The 13455-nt window shown below is 45.8% G+C and overlaps 1 protein-coding gene across 1 annotated transcript in view; it reads right to left on the bottom strand.

Annotated features, from left to right (window-relative positions):
* Positions 1 to 12933, bottom strand: part of arhgdig (Rho GDP dissociation inhibitor (GDI) gamma) — a 53615-nt gene extending 40682 nt beyond the window's left edge. Inside the window, exon 1 of the mRNA XM_055897727.1 lies at positions 12743 to 12933. The gene's annotated coding sequence lies outside the window, so the exon portion shown is untranslated. The remainder of the gene's footprint in view (positions 1 to 12742) is intronic.
* Between the last annotated feature and the right edge of the window lie 522 nt (positions 12934 to 13455).

Below are 13455 nucleotides of genomic sequence, written 5' to 3'. Positions count from 1 at the left end.
CCCTCTCCATCCACTCTCCCTCTCCCCCCTCTCCATCCACTCTCCCTCTCCTCCCTCTCCCCCCTCTCCATCCACTCTCCCTCTCCATCCACTCTCCCTCTCCTCCCTCTCCCCCCTCTCCATCCCCTCTCCCTCTCCTCCCTCTCCTCCCACTCCATCCACTCTCCCTCTCCATCCACTCTCCCTCTCCTCCCTCTCCTCCCTCTCCATCCACTCTCCCTCTCCTCCCTCTCCCCCCTCTCCATCCACTCTCCCTCTCTCCCTCTCCATCCACTCTCCCTCTCCTCCCTCTCCCCCCTCTCCATCCACTCTCCCTCTCCATCCACTCTCCCTCTCCTCCCTCTCCCCCCTCTCCATCCACTCTCCCTCTCCTCACTCTCCCTCTCCTCCCTCTCCATCCACTCTCCCTCTCCCCCCTCTCCATCCACTCTCCCTCTCCTCCCTCCCCCCCCCCATCACCTCACCCTCCCCCTCCCTCTCCATCACTCTCCCTCTCCTCCCTCTCCTCCCTCCCATCCACCTCCCTCTCCCCCTCTCCATCCACTCTCCCCCCTCACCCCCCTCTCCATCCACTCTCCCTCTCCCCCCTCTCCATCCACTCTCCACTCTCCTCCCTCTCCACCACTCTCCCTCTCCTCCCTCCCCCCCTCTCCACCACTCTCCCTCTCCCCCCTCTCCATCCACTCTCCCTCTCCCCCCTCTCCATCCACTCTCCCTCTCCTCCCTCTCCATCCACTCTCCCTCTCCCTCTCCATCCACTCTCCCTCTCCTCCCTCTCCATCCACTCTCCCTCTCCTCCCTCTCCATCCACTCTCCCTCTCCTCCCTCTCCCCCCTCTCCATCCACTCTCCCTCTCCTCCCTCTCCATCCACTCTCCCTCTCCTCCCTCTCCCCCCTCTCCATCCACTCTCCCTCTCCTCCCTCTCCATCCACTCTCCCTCTCCTCCCTCTCCCCCCTCTCCTCCCTCTCTCCCTCTCCTCCCTCTCCATTCACTCTCCCTCTCCTCCCTCTCCATCCACTCTCCCTCTCCTCCCTCTCCATCCACTCTCCCTCTCCTCCCTCTCCATTCACTCTCCCTCTCCTCCCTCTCCATTCACTCTCCCTCTCCTCCCACTCCATCCACTCTCCCTCTCCTCCCTCTCCATTCACTCTCCCTCTCCTCCCACTCCATCCACTCTCCCTCTCCTCCCTCTCCTCCCTCTCTCCCTCTCCTCCCTCTCCATCCACTCTCCCTCTCCTCCCTCTCCATCCACCCTCCCTCTCCTCCCTCTCCATCCACCCTCCCTCTCCTCCCTCTCCATTCACTCTCCCTCTCCTCCCTCTCCATTCACTCTCCCTCTCCTCCCTCTCCATCCACTCTCCCTCTCCTCCCTCTCCATTCACTCTCCCTCTCCTCCCACTCCATCCACTCTCCCTCTCCTCCCTCTCCATCCACTCTCCTTCTCCTCCCTCTCCATCCACTCTCCCTCTCCTCCCACTCCATTCACTCTCCCTCTCCTCCCTCTCCATTCACTCTCCCTCTCCTCCCACTCCATCCACTCTCCCTCTCCTCCCTCTCCATTCACTCTCCCTCTCCTCCCACTCCATCCACTCTCCCTCTCCTCCCTCTCCATTCACTCTCCCTCTCCTCCCACTCCATCCACTCTCCCTCTCCTCCCACTCCATTCACTCTCCCTCTCCTCCCTCTCCATCCACTCTCCCTCTCCTCCCTCTCTCCCTCTCCTCCCTCTCCATCCACTCTCCCTCTCCTCCCTCTCCATCCACTCTCCCTCTCTCCCTCTCCTCCCTCTCTCCCTCTCCTCCCTCTCCATCCTCTCTCCCTCTCCTCCCTCTCTCCCTCTCCTCCCTCTCCATCTCCTCCCTCAATCCACTCTCCTCCTCCCTCCATCCACTCTCCTCCTCCCTCCATCCACTCTCCTCCTCCCTCAATCCACTCTCCTCCTCCCTCCATCCACTCTCCTCTCTCCCTCTCCATCCACTCTCTCTCTCCTCCCTCCATCCACCCTCCTCCCTCCCTCTCCATCCACTCTCTCTCTCCTCCCTCCATCCACCCTCCTCCCTCCCTCTCCATCCACTCTCTCTCTCCTCCCTCCATCCACCCTCCTCCCTCCCTCTCCATCCACTCTCTCTCTCCTCCCTCCATCCACTCTCCTCCCTCCCTCTCTATCCACTCCCTCTCTCTCTTTCATCAACAGATATTTCTGTGCATACCTTTCTATTCCTCTATGTATTATTACTTTTTCATCAAATGTCTGTTCTCCCTCTCACTACCTTTATTCATTATTTCTTCCTCTCTCTTCTGTATCTCTCTCACAGTCAATAGCCTCTTCCCCTCTCTCACAGTCAATAGCCTCTTCCTCTCTCTTCCTCATCTCTCTCACAGTCAATAGCCTCTTCATCTCTCTTCCTCATCTCTCTCACAGTCAATAGCCTCTTCATCTCTCTGCTGTATCTCTCTCACAGTCAATAGCCTCTTCATCTCTCTTCCTCATCTCTCTCACAGTCAATAGCCTCTTCCTCTCTCTGCTGTATCTCTCTCACAGTCAATAGCCTCTTCATCTCTCTTCCTCATCTCTCTCACAGTCAATAGCCTCTTCATCTCTCTTCCTCATCTCTCTCACAGTCAATAGCCTCTTCCTCTCTCTGCTGTATCTCTCACACAGTCAATATCCTCTTCCTCTCTCTTCTGCATCTCTCTCACAGCCAATAGCCTCTTCCTCTCTCTGCTGTATCTCTCACAGTCAATATCCTCTTCATCTCTCTGCTGTATCTCTCACAGTCAATAGCCTCTTCCTCTCACAGCCAATAGCCTCTTCTTCTCTCTGCTGTATCTCTCACAGTCAATAGCCTCTTCCTCTCTCTGCTGTATCTCTCACAGTCAATAGCCTCTTTCTCTCTCTGCTGTATCTCTCACAGCCAATAGCCTCTTCTTCTCTCTGCTGCATCTCTCACAGCCAATAGCCTTTTCCTCTCTCTCTTGCATCTCTCACAGTCAATAGCCTCTTCCTCTCTCTCTCTTGCATCTCTCTCAGAGGTACCTGAACAGTTAACCAACCCTGTGAAGGGGTTTGGTATATTCATATTTTACTCATATTTTTATACTTCAACAAAGAAGTGAGATATGTTAAGGAGAAGGGAGTAATGAAGGGAGGTATGGTGGACTGTTTAGTAGTTTTATAAAGGAGAAGGGAGTAATGAAGGGAGGTATGGTGGACTGTTTAGTAGTTTTATAAAGGAGAAGGGAGTAATGAAGGGAGGTATGGTGGACTGTTTAGTAGTTTTGGAATGGAGAAGGGAGTAATGACTGTTTTATTTAACCTATATTTAACTAGGCAAGTCAGTTCAGAACAAATTCTTATTTACAATGACGGCCTACCCCGGCCAAACCCGGACGACACTGGGCCAAATGTGCGCCACCCTATGGGACTCCCAATCACGGACGGTTGTGATACAGCCTGGAATCAAACCAGGGTCTGTAGTGACGCCTCTAGCACTGAGATGCAGTGCCTTAGACTGCTGCGCCACTCGGGAGCCCAATGAAGTGAGGTATGTTGGCAGCTTGTGTAGTAGAGAGCTTTGGAAACAGGACCCTGATCTAGGATCAATCCTAGCACAACACTAACCACATATCTAGGATCAATCCTAGCACAACACTAACCACAGATCTAGGATCAACCCTAACACAACACTAACCACAGATCTAGGATCAATCCTAACACAACACTAACCACAGATCTAGGATCAATCCTAGTACAACACTAACCACAGATCTAGGATCAATCCTAACACAACACTAACCACAGATCTAGGATCAATCCTAACACAACACTAACCACAGATCTAGGATCAATCCTAGCACAACACTAACCACAGATCTAGTATCAATCCTGGCACAACACTAACCACAGATCTAGGATCAATCCTAACACAACACTAACCACAGATCTAGGATCAATCCTAACACAACACTAACCACAGATCTAGGATCAATCCTAGCACAACACTAACCACAGATCTAGTATCAATCCTGGCACAACACTAACCACAGATCTAGGATCAATCCTAACACAACACTAACCACAGATCTAGGATCAAACCTAACACAACACTAACCACAGATCTAGGATCAATCCTAGCACAACACTAACCATAGATCTAGGATCAATCCTAACACAACACTAACCACAGATCTAGGATCAATCCTAGCACAACACTAACCATAGATCTAGGATCAATCCTAACACAACACTAACCACAGATCTAGGATCAATCCCAACGTTCACAGTAAACGCTGCAGATGCCCCATTCAATCAGAAATCCCCTTTAAATACGGATTGAATCCCGGCCCTGGGATCAGATTACACTGTTATTTGAATACATACTAGCATTGCTATTCTTTGTTTACATTCTAGTTCTACTATTATGGTGGGAAAATAACTTCTGGGAATGTTTGCTTCATGATGTCAGTTTGTTGACCTCTGAATAACATACTTCTGGACAGCTGAATCAAGCACACAATTCTTCTGGAAAATGTCACTTTCTATTTTACGGTGTACTGTCTTGTACGAGATGCCTTCATAGAAGCCGTTCCTCCATAGGTATCATTTTGTCGGCCTAATTCAGATAAGAACAACATGCCCGGCGCCATCTTGTACCCTACACTTGTCTGTCCATGTACATCCTGCTCCACAGCAAGCTGCTCATTTAATGTCCAGCTAAATTGTATTTTTTATTTATTTCAGAGGTTTAAAAAGGAATGATATAAACCAGTACTTTGGGGGGGGGGGGGGGGGGGGGGGGGGGGGGGGGTTATAACCAGTTCAGAACTTTATTTTGCTGGTCGGAACATTGGAACAGAACTAAAAATATAATGGTTCTGTTCAGAACGAAACAATTGGAAAATAATTTAGGTTCCAATCCCTACAGGAGACAGCAGAGAGCGCACGGCCCCATCCACATCGACGGGGCCGCAGTGGAGATGGTCAAAATCCTCAAGTTCCTCTGCGTCCACATCACTGAGGACCTGAAATGGTCCACCCCACACCGACAGCGTGGTGAAGAAAGCACAACAGCGCCTATTCAACCTCAGGAGGCTGAAGAAATTCGACTTGGCACCTAAAACCCTCACAAACTTTTACAGATACACAATTCTATCACCACCTGGTAAGGCAACTGCACCGCCCACAACCGCAGGGCTCTCCAGAGGGTGGTACGGTCTGCCCAACGCTTCACCGGGGGCACACTGCCTTCCCTCCAGGACATCTACAGCTCCCGATGTCACAGGAAGGCCAAGAAGATCATCAAGGACCTGTTCACCCCGCTCCCAGAGGTGACTTGTTGCTATTATAAACTGGTTACCAACACAATTAGAAGTGTCATTTTTTTTTATTGAACAAAATTACTTATTTACTGTTCTAATTACGTTGGTAACCAGTTTTCAAGGACCTCAGCAACCCGAGACCTGGCCTGTTCAACCCAATACCACTGTCACTAACCGACTACCACCAGGTACTCTACCCTGCACCTTAGAGACTGCTGCCCTATGTACATAGAGTCATTGAACACTTTTAATAATGTTTACATACGGTTTCACCCACTTCATATGTATATACTGTATTCTAGTCAAGGATCATCCTATATAACTACTACTGTACACACCTTTTCTATTCATATACTGTCCATACTGTCTACACACCGTCTATACACACCATCTATACACACCATCTATACACACCATCTATACAAACCATCTATACACCCCGTCTATACACACCATTATACATACCATTATACACACCATCTACACACAACATCTATACACACGACCTACAAACACACCATTATACACACCATCTATACACACCATCTATACAAACCATCTATACACCCCGTCTATACACACCATTATACATACCATTATACACACCGTCTATACACACCACCTATACACACCATTATACACACCACCTATACACACCATTATACATACCATTATACACACCATCTATACACACCACCTATACACACCATTATACATACCATTATACACACCATCTATACACACCATTATACATACCATCTATACACACCATCTATACACACCATTATACACACCATCTATACACACCATCTATACACACCACCTATACACACCATCTATACACACCATCTATACACACCACCTATACACACCATCTATACACACCATCTATACACACCATCTACACACACCATCTATACACACCATCCTATATAACTACTGCTATACACACCGTTTCTATTCATATACTGTCCATACAGTCTATACAAACCATCTATACACACCGTCTATACACACCATCTATACACACCATCTATACACACCGTCTATACACACCATCTATACACACCACCTATACACACCATCTATACACACCACCTATACACACCATCTATACACCCCATCTATACACACCATCTATACACACCACCTATACATACTATTATACACACCATCTATTTTTTTTATTTTTATTTTACCTTTATTTAACTAGACAAGTCAGTTAAGAACAAATTCTTATTTTCAATGACGGCCTAGGAACAGTGGGTTAACTGCCTTGTTCAGGGGCAGAACGACAGATTTGTACCTTGTCAGCTCGGGGATTTGAACTTGCAACCTTTCGGTTACTAGTCCAACGCTCTAACCACTAGGCTACCCTGCCGCCCGTCTATACACACCATCTATACACACCACCTATACACACCGTCTATACACACCGTCTATACACACCGTCTATACACACCGTCTATACACACCGTCTATACACACCGTCTATACACACCGTCTATACACACCGTCTATACACACCATCTATACACACCACCTATACACACCACCTATACACACCATCTATACACACCGTCTATACACACCATCTATACATACCATTATACACACAGTCTATACACACCATCTATACACACCAATATACACACCATCTATACACACCACCTATACACACCACCTATACACACCACCTATACACACCACCTATACACACCACCTATACACACCACCTATACACACCACCTACACACACCATCTACACACACCATCTATACACACCATCTATACACACCATCTATACACACCATCTATACACACCATCTATACACACCGTTATACACACCATCTATACACACCACCTATACACACCACCTATACACACCATCTATACACACCATCTATACACACCATCTATACATACCATTATACACACCATCTACACACAACATCTATACACACCACCTACAAACACACCATTATACACACCATCTATACACACCACCTACAAACACACCATTATACACACCATCTATACATACCATTATACACACCACCTATACACAACATCTACACACACCATTATACACACCATCTATACACACCATCTACACACACCATCTACACACACCATCTATACACACCATCTACACACACCATCTACACACACCATCTATACACACCACCTATACACACCATCTATACACACCATTATACACACTTTTATACACACCATTATACACACCATCTATACACACCATTATACACACCATTATACACACCATCTATACACACCATCTATACACACCATCTATACACACCATCTATACACACCATCTACACACACCATTATACGCACCATTATACACACCATTATACACACCATTATACACACTTTTATACACACCATTATACGCACCATTATACACACCATTATACACACCATTATACACACCATTATACACACCATCTACACACACCATCTACACACAACATCTATACACACCATCTATACACACCATCTATACACACCATTATACACACCATCTATACACACCCTCTATACACACCCTCTATACACACCATCTATACACACACCATCTATACACACCGTCTATAGACACCATCTACACACACCATTATACACACCATTATACACACCATTATACACACCCTCTATACACACCCTCTATACACACCATCTATACACACACCCTCTATACACACCATCTATACACACCATCTATACACTGAGTGTACAAACATGAACAAGAACTAACATTGAGTTGCCTTCAGAACTGCCTCAGTTGGAAAGCGTTCCAGAGGGATGCTGGCCCATGTTGACGCCAATAGTTCCCACAGTTGTGTCAAGTTGGCTGGATGTCCTTTCAGTGTTTGACTATTCTTGATATACACAGGAAACTGTTGTGCGTGGGAAACCCAGCAGAGTTTCAGTTCTTGACACAAACTGGTGCACTTGGCACCTACTTACAATACCCCGTTCAAAGGCACAAATATTTTGTCTTGCCCATTCACCCTCTGAATGGCACACAGACACAAGCCATGTCTCAATTGTCTCAAGGTTTTGAAATCTTTCTTTAACCTGTCTCCTCCCCTTCATCTACACTGATTGAAGTGGATTTAACAGGTGACATCAATAAGGGATCATAGCTTTCACCTGGTCAGTCTATGTCATGGAACGAGCAGGATTTCCTGATGTTTTGTACAATCAATGTATATTTAAGCAATGTAGGTCAGAGGAGGTGTGGTATCTGGCTGTTCTCAGACACAACGCATCACAGAGTCTACAGCCTGGATACAGCCCTTAGCCGTAGTATATTGCTCATATACCACAAAACCCCGATGAGCCTTATTGCTCATTATTAACAGGTTACCAATGTAATTAGACCAGTAAACAAGTCATTTAGTTTCATACCCATGTTATATTGTCTGATATACCACGGGTTTCAGCCAATCAGCAGCCCCAAACCAAAACTACCCGGATTATAAATATATATATATTTTTTTTTGATACTGACATTTCTCATTCTGATATTTCTTAATTTCCTGGATTATGTGTGTATTGTTTTGTATTGCTAGATATTACTACACTGTCGGAGCTAGAAAACACAAGCATTTATCTGCACCTGCGATAACATCTGCAAATCTGTGTACGCAACCAATAAAACATTGATTTGGGTAGAAGTTTCCTCTAGCAGGCACAGATCTAGGATCAGTCGACACTCACCAGAATCTATGTTCAGTTTTCCTGACAAAGGAGGCAGATTTTTTTTGTCCTGTTGCTAGGATACCAATGTCCACCAGTGAGTAATGGGATGTCTATGTAATAAACCAAGTCATGTAGGAGATACATCTCTATAATGTTTATATAGATAATTGGGATTAATGATGTGGTTTACTGCCAACCATAACCATGCCACTGTACTGATGGTCAGATAGGGGTTAATAACCTGGGTTAATGAGTCTCAGGGGCTGGTATAGAGGAGTTAATAAACTGGGTTAATAAACTGGGTTAATGAGACTCAGGGGCTGGTATAGAGGAGTTAATATACTGGGTTAATGAGTCTCAGGGGCTGGTATAGAGGAGTTAATAAACTGGGTTAATAAACTGGGTTAATGAGTCTCAGGGGCTGGTATAGAGGAGTTAATAAACTGGGTTAATAAACTGGGTTAATGAGTCTCAGGGGCTGGTATAGAGGAGTTAATAAACTGGGTTAATAAACTGGGTTAATGAGACTCAGGGGCTGGTATAGAGGGGTTAATATACTGGGTTAATGAGACTCAGGGGCTGGTATAGAGGAGTTAATAACCTGGGTTAATGAGACTCAGGGGCTGGCATAGAGGGGTTAATATACTGGGTTAATGAGACTCAGGGGCTGGTATAGAGGAGTTAATAAACTGGGTTAATAAACTGGGTTAATAAACTGGGTTAATAAACTGGGTTAATGAGACTCAGGGGCTGGTATAGAGGGGTTAATAAACTGGGTTAATGAGTCTCAGGGGCTGGTATAAAGGGGAGTGGGGAGGGTCATATTAAGACAAACACACAGCTAATGGATGGAGGACAATAATTCTCCAGGACTGTAGTCTGTTTGTAGGCCTGTTCAGTGAGGATGGTGAGAGAGTGAGAAGCTGGTCTGACTTGTTCTTCTGTTAGCTACAGTTCAGGAGGAAATGAAGATGACAAAAAAAGATTCTCAAAAGGAGCAGAAGACACACACAGACACAACACAGAATTAACAAATAATATGGTGTATTCTCTCACAAACGCACACACACATGCACACACACGCAGGCACACACGCACATGCACACACACGCAGGCACACACACACAGGCACACGCAGGCACACACACGCAGGCACACACACGCAGGCACACACACGCAGGCACACACACGCAGGCACACACACACAGGCACACGCAGGCACACACACACAGGCACACGCAGGCACACACACGCAGGCAGGCACACGCAGGCACACACACGCAGGCACACACACGCAGGCACACACACGCAGGCACACACACGCAGGCACACACACGCAGGCACACGCACGCAGGCACACGCAGGCACACACACGCAGGCACACACACGCAGGCACACGCAGGCACACACACGCAGGCACACACATGCAAGCAAACACACACGCAGGCACGCACACACATACACACACACACACACACAGGCACACGCAGGCACACACACACACGCAGGCACACACACACACACAGGCACACACACACATGCTGACTCAAAAGAGGAAGACAGACCAACATTTCTCAACAATGGGTTGATCAACAATATTAACTTGTAGTTTCACACCAACTACCAACAGAAAGGCTAATGCATTATTACTGGTTATAATAACTTAGTTATTATATATATACTTATCATAGTAAGATATAATATCTCTTATAATCATTTATTATCAACTCTAGGATCAGCTGACTGACAGCTCTAGGATCAGCTGACTGACAGCTCTAGGATCAGCTGACTGACAGCTCTAGGATAAGCTGAACTACAGATCTAGGATCAGCTGACTGACAGCTCTAGGATCAGCTGACTGACAGCTCTAGGATCAGCTGACTGACAGCTCTAGGATCAGCTGACTGACAGCTCTAGGATCAGCTGAACTACAGATCTAGGATCAGCCTCCCCTCCCCCCAATACTAACCTAAACTACAGATCTAGGATCAGCTTCCCCTCTCCCCAATACTAACCTGAACTACAGATCTAGGATCAGCTTCCCCTCCCCCCAATACTAACCTGAACAACAGATCTAGGATCAGCCTCCCCTCCCCCCAATACTAACCTGAACTACAGATCTAGGATCAGCTTCCCCTCCCCCCAATACTAACCTGAACAACAGATCTAGGATCAGCTTCCCCTCCCCCAATACTAACCTGAACTACAGATCTAGGATCAGCTTCCCCTCCCCCAATACTAACCTGAACTACAGATCTAGGATCAGCTTCCCCTCCCCCCAATACTAACCTGAACTACAGATCTAGGATCAGCTTAGTGGTGCACTATATAGGGAACAGGGTGCCAAAGTAGTGAACTATATAGGGAACAGGGTGCCAAAGTAGTGAACTATATAGGGAATAGGGTGCCATTTGGAGCGCAGATGTCTCCAACCCTTCTACCCTGGACCTGATATTTCTGACCAGCGTTCAACATCAATAATGTAAGATTATTCAGATGAATAATAAATAGTCTCTATGAATCAATATTTAATGATGGTGAATCTTCTCTTTAAAGTCAATCTGTTTAATCTATCTGTGTCTACACTCAGGCAGTGGTCAGAGGCCGTGCCCTAAATGGCAACCTATTCACTGTATAGAGCCCTACTTTGGCACCCTATTCCCTATATAGTTCACTACTTTGGCACCCTATTCCCTACATAGTGCACTACTTTGGCACCCTATTCCCTTAGGATGCAAGCAGAGTGCTGATGTCAGTGTAATGCCCTCTAGGCATACTAGGGAGCTGGTTAAACAACTACGTAGGGATGCGACCCTTCTAGGGTGCTGGTTAAACACCTACGTAGGGATGGGACCAATCTAAGGTGCTGTTTAAACGTGTAGGGATGGATCCCAAACGACTCTAAGTTCAAAAAGCTTAATAATCGATCTAGAACCATGAAAAAAATATATATCCAATGTAAAGCCTAAAAGGTAGGCTACCATTATGTCAGATCGGGAAATGCGCGTTGAAATACATTTTTAGCTGGCCAAATTATTAGATGGCCTGTACTGAAAATATCAGCGTGGACCAGATTGATTAACTCTCCACGCTATTTAATATTCCTGCACTGGGGATTCACCCTCTTTAGAGAATCGTTTTGTCATTTATTTGCAGAAACACTTTCCGTTCGTTCGCGAACGACTCATCACTAGCCATTAGAGCAAGGCAGGGTCTGCTGACAGTCTCTCTGGTTCAGGCTCTACTTGTTCCTCCAACTAAATCACTACCTAAACCGGACCTCACTAGAGAAACGAGTGTAGGCCTACACTTAATAAGTAGGGGAGAGCGTTTGCTGTAATTTAGAGCAACATTTAAAAAGGGGCCACTGTGTAGAGAACACACTAGACTACTGTAGGTCTAGCTCCTTCCCGAATGGGAAAAGTTTTCTATATCTGATGTCTTTCAAAAGTACAAAAACTGTTTACAGATAGGACTATGGCAGGCTTTCTGATGGCAGGTGCTTTCCTTCAACTTTATCAATGCGCGCAAAATCATCTATAGACAATCAACGCGCATCAAATGAGCAAATCTCTCTGCAACTGCGTCAATCACCCGACAATTTACCACGGAAACTCCTCAAACCTACAAGCGAAACAACAAACACAACATTATACTGTTGCATTAGATGATCAATTATTTATCTTACCTTTTTAGCAACGGACACTTGTTCTGTAAAACTTTTCTTGCGCAGAAATCAAACTATTTCTCCTGCGTCTCTCTCTCAGTCTCACTTTCTCTGAGCAGGAAATAGACGTATCTACCAATAAGATCGGTACACACAAAATGACACCAGTCTTTTTGTACATCCGTTACTTCGTTACTGATGTCTTCTGTAGCTGTACACGTCTTTCCCCGGTTAAAGAAAATACTTTGGTTTCTTTGTTCAACCTGGTCTCAGAGCATTTCATATTATTCTTTACGCAAACCCGAGATACAAAACATAATATATGACAGAAAAGAGAGTATGTATTATTTTGTGGATGTCCATCACCCATTTAGTAAGATATTTTACGAATTACAATTTGCATTAAACGTTACGAATTTGAAAAACGAAATATTTGAATATTTACAACATATTTGAAATATGTTACGAAATTGTAGGTAGATGGCTAACGTTAGCTAACTCGCTAACGTTAGCTAGGCTAGGGTTAGGTTAAATGTTTAAGGTTAGGGTTAGTTAAAAGGGTCACGGTTAGGTTTAGGGGAAGGGTTAGCTAACATGGCAAGTAGTTGAATAGTAGCTAAATTGCTAAAATGCTAACGTTGTCCATGATGAGATTAGAACTTGCAACCTTTGAGTTGCGAGACATTCGTGTTCACGTTCACCCATCCACCACAACCAACCACCCTCTTTTCATT

Source organism: Salvelinus fontinalis, chromosome 2 (genome assembly GCF_029448725.1).
Source record: "Salvelinus fontinalis isolate EN_2023a chromosome 2, ASM2944872v1, whole genome shotgun sequence".
NCBI classification, from domain to species: Eukaryota; Metazoa; Chordata; class Actinopteri; order Salmoniformes; family Salmonidae; genus Salvelinus; species Salvelinus fontinalis.
The sequence above is the reverse complement of the archived record's forward strand: the minus strand, read 5'-3'. Positions and strand labels throughout refer to the sequence as shown.